The sequence below is a fragment of the Salarias fasciatus genome, chromosome 6, assembly GCF_902148845.1.
Source record: "Salarias fasciatus chromosome 6, fSalaFa1.1, whole genome shotgun sequence".
Lineage (NCBI taxonomy): Eukaryota > Metazoa > Chordata > Actinopteri > Blenniiformes > Blenniidae > Salarias > Salarias fasciatus.
Window position 1 is genome coordinate 740,954 of NC_043750.1, and position 5,098 is coordinate 746,051.

The window sequence follows — 5,098 nt, forward strand, 5'->3', positions numbered from 1 at the left end:
CATGATTGTTCAATAATTTCCACCACTCTCTGTTCTCCTGCTCACATCTGTCAAACATGTCAATGGAATACTGTAACATCTTGACTTTTTGTCCACTCTTATCCAGAAAGTCAAACCACACCCATATGAAAAAGACAACGATACATTCTATAAAGTTTATGTCTGTTATAAATGGAAACTGTCAGTAATATTCGTGATAGTAAAACCAGACATCCTTTGTAAATTTGAACTAAATGAAAATTGGATAATTTCAGAACTTATATGAACAATGCATGGCAGTAATTCCACAAACAAAGTCCTGAGAAAATATGTCTAATACAAAACTTATAAGCGTTAGTCAACCTAAAATCTTGAAGCATAATAGAAAACTCTTCCAAGACTTGGGTGCAGTGGCACATACATGATCCAAACAGATATGATGGAACTGAACCTTTCAACTAAATCCCATCAAACCAACAGGAGATTCTATGAAATCCTGTTTTTACACACAACACTGGAATGTCGGGGGGTTGATCTGGTTCCTCAAAACCAGACAGCTCATTTTCTCTCACACCAAACTTCTTTAAATTCATCCACAAAGTGTGTTTTTCATGCTGCTGTTGTAAAATTCATAGACTGACATAAACCACAGCACATAAATACTCTATCATCCTATATTGAAATATATATACTGAACTACAAAACAAACGTTGCACATGTATGTGTTTGAAACTGTTTTATTTACAATGAGACATATTCTTTATTCAAGAGTGAAAATTGAGAAAATGTTTTGCTTTGTTTTATTAACAAGTACTCCATGAACAAGTTTGAGGTCACATGTTGCCTCGTGATGAAGTCATGTCTTTGACCTTCAGGATTAAAGTCAGCAACATGTGTGGCCACCATTAGCGTTGACAACCGCCATGCAACGCCTGTACATGGAGTGTATCAAACGGTTGATGAAGGCAATCGGTACAGCATTTCACACTCTTTGAAAGAGTTCTGCAGCAGTTGTGGACCTTGGGCGAATGTCATTCAACCTTCTCTGAATTTCATCCCAGAGGTGCTCTATCAGGTTTATATCCGGGCTTAGAGCAGGCCATGGCAGTGTTCGGATGTTGTGTTGTTGGAGGAAGTCTCTCGTTAATATGGCAGTGTGAGCATGTGCATTGTGCTGTTGAAACATGTGGTTGGGACGACGAGCAAAATGTGGCACAACGTGGGGCCTTAAAGGAAAAGTTCAGTTTAAACAGTTTTGACGTTGTTTATAGAATGCAGTAGAACAACATCCTCACCCAGAAGGCTTTTCTGATCCCAACAGAGCTTCGGGAGAAATTTAGATCCAAAATCAAGCGGCGGACATCCGTATAGGTCTAGCAGACGGGGCATCGGTAACGCCGCTCCTAAAACGACTTTAATCATCCAAAAACTCATTAGTTTCACCAATACTTCCTCATGGGCCGCTCAGCCTCTCCTCCACCACAGCCCGGGGTCGAGATACATGTCATACATGCAGATATACTGCATGTTCGGTAAGAAGTGCACGCGTGTCTAGACATCTATGTCTAGGTAAGCCGGAGCTACGGAAGCCGCATTGTTGTTGTGTGTGTTTGACTGCTGATGCTCACGCATGTTTCTGATTCCTGCTCTCGGGAATAAACATCCTCACGCTGCCAAATGCCTCTGGACTTCATTCGAACATATTACAGAGATAAATGTTTTGGTTGTTCTGTTGACCTCTGAACTGAAAGCTTTGTTTACGGCCCGGCGCCATGCGCAGTACGGCTCATTGTTTCAGGGACTTTCTTCTTCCATTTCAGTGCAAAATGGACAAATATCTCTCTCAGTGTCTCTACTGTCTGAATGCTGCCGTTGAAGTCGTTGGCAATGACTCTAGGACCAGCTTGAAGACGTCCGATGGCTTGTTCCCTCTGATTTCAGACGTGGCATGGTGACAGCGCTCAGGAAACGAATGACAGGATGAAGGTTTGGGGTCACACTGGATAGAGCAGGGGTCCTCAAATACAAATCTTGAAGGTCCACATTTGTTTTTTTCCATACAAGCACGGGTCCATTTATTAATGTTGGTCATGTACAAGGCAGGTCGTGCATGCACATATGCACACCCACACACACAGCACGCAGCGCGCAGAGCGCATGCAGTGATTGAATACAACAGAAGTGGGAACATGCGAGACAATTGACTAAAAATGAAACAAAAATTAGCGATAGAATAGTAGCGCATAGCGATAGATTGGTGATTAATAAAAATAATATATGTTTGAAGAAAGATTTTTTCTCTTTTTTTTTTTTTTTTTTTTGTGGAAAAGTGCCATTTGCCCTGGGTCCGCAGCAACATGTGCCGCGGTCCGCTAATTGAGGAACCCGGGGGATGTGCATGTGCATCATGCTTTTCAGAAAGCTGCGTTCGAGAGCACTACCATGTTCACGGAAAGGATATGAGTTTTAATCCTACACAGAAATCACATTTTGTTATGATGATGTGTTATGGACAGTCAGTGATCTGTGATGTTAAAAAAGCATAAAATGTGAATTTATGTATCAAATTCCAATATCGTGTGTAAAAGATAAATTTGAAAAGTGCAATGTTTCTTTTGTATTTCAGTATATATTTGTGGTCATAATGAGCTGATGTGACGGGGTTCTTTCTGGAAAATGTCTAAAGTGGGCCAGGGGCCCAGTAGCAGGAGAGGCAGGGGCCCAAGAGCTGGACAGGACAGAGAGACATCACTAATGTTCATGCTAATGCTAAGCGTAAGCCGTAAAAAGCTGTCAGAGTGAAAAAGAGGCTTCAGTCATTTCCTTGCTGCTTTCAGGAGACCTCATATCACCGCTGTGCCTCAGGAACATGGTTTGTCTTCAATCTTCCAGAAAACAACAGAGTCTCCAGCTCCAGCTGGAGGACTGCAATGAGCCGTTGTCTACTCCGACATTTCACATGAAGAAGAAGATCTTCTGGCTTTTCTGTCCAAGCAAACTTGAGACAATGAATTATGGCTGGATTTTACTTCCACACTTGTTCATAATTGAAAAAAAAATCATGAGAGTGAAGCATAATCCATAGAAACATGAAGAGTGACTGCTGGAACTGATGGAACTTCTCAGAAGCTTTTTAAATGTCTTTTCCATGTGGGCAGATTCAAGTTTCCAGTCTCAGTTGAGCTGCAGAGCAGCAGCTTTCCATCCTCCACTCTTTGTGTTTGTGATGCTCCAGGTCAGAGATGTAGAGCTGAGTCCATGACAAACATTGATGTGGTTCTATTTCATCCCTCCTGACCGCCAGAGGCGGTGCTTCAAGCACTGAATGATCACTCTTGTGTATGCACATGTTGAGGATAAATAACAACAACATCACTTGGTGACTTCCAGTGACCTACGTGAGTCTATAAAGTCACGTCACACTGGAAACTCAGTCCTTTTTGTTCTTCTCGCGCATGGTCGAGTACCTTGCTGCTTGGAGTGTTTTTGGGACCCTCGGCTGCTGTTTGCAACTCACTGCTGTTAGCCTGTGACCTAGCTGTGTGCGGTCGGTGTTGCCCTCTGGGTTTACAGTCAGGTCGGCACCACTCCAAGTCGGCCCCGGCCAACTCGGCACCGCCCCGGGATACAAGCAACTCGGCATCAAGCCAAGTCGGCATCAAGCCAAGTCGGCCTCGCGGGCGGGGGGGCTCTCGAGTGGCCGAGTTGGTCGGTGCCGACTTCACTGTAAGCTGCTTACCAACTCGGCCAAAAGCCTCTTTCTTTTCTTTTGAATCACTATGGTGGATAATGTACCTGGGAGCTTCAAGTTTGACGTCTGAACCGAGTAACTTAGCTACGAGCGCGCAGCGCTTAGCGGCTGTCTGGTCATGTGACCGGTCCCAAGGCATTCTGGGAATCGTAGTGCAGCGATGCCGGCTGCGCCGCGACGATTTGCAGTTTTTTTCGTGCCGGCAGCGCCGCTTCTCCTCACGTAGCAGGCAGGGGACTGGAGGACAAACTGTGTGGTTATGGTGACTGACAGGTTAGAGGTGGAGAATGGACCTGGAGCTTCATGGTTGACGTCCTGTTTGAACCGAGTAGCTTAGCTACGAGCGCACTGCGCGAGCGGCTGTCTGGTCATGTGACCAGATCATGTGACCAGCATATGATCCGCGAACTCTGCCTGATCAAACCAGTCGCCTGCATTATAATTTTATTGTAATGTTCTCCACCCCTGAAGTTTGGTCAGCCAGTACAATTAATTTATTTTTACTCAATCAGTGGAAACCTAGGAAGACCGAAGCTGCATGACGAACTCCATCATACTTGTTGTATTTCATCCCAACCACAAAATAATACCTGTATTGCTTTATGCTTATGCTGATTTGTTCATTTCTGATCAACACTGTTAGTTTATCAGTCATTATTCTTCTCTTTAACAAACATTGTAATTTGCAAAAGCATGTATTTTGTTGTAAATGTTGTTTGCCCGCCATCTAGTGTGCGTCAACAGTAATAGCAACTGGGACTGTAATATCAAACGATTACCAGTAGTACATGTTAAGCTGTTCATATGGTTTCTTGGCGTTCATAAGCTCATAAACGTAGCCCTCCGGTAAAATATTATATACATTTCATTTCACTGAAATGACGGTCGCCATGTATACATTTAAATCACGTGTCAAACTCCAGTCCTCAGGAGCGGTGACCCTACATGTTTTAGATCTAATTGTAAATCTAATTGTACTGGCTGACCAAACTTCAGGAGAGCGAGCGCGAAGCGCGAGCGGCTGTCTGGTCATGTGACCAGATCATGTGACCAGCATGTGATCCGCGAACGCCGCCTGATCAAACCAGTCGCCTGCATTATAATTTCATTGTAATGTTCACCACCTCTGAAGTTTTGTCGCACATTTTGTCCTCCAGTCCCCTGCCTGCTACGTGAGGAGAAGCGGCGCTGCCGGCACGAAAAAAACTGCAAATCGTCGCGGCGCGGCCGGCATCACTGCACTACGATTCCCAGAATGCCTTGGGACCGGTCACATGACCAGACAGCCGCTAAGCGCTGCGTGCTCGTAGCTAAGTTCAGAAGTTCAGACTCGGTTCAGATGTCAAACTTGAAGCTCCCAGGTACATT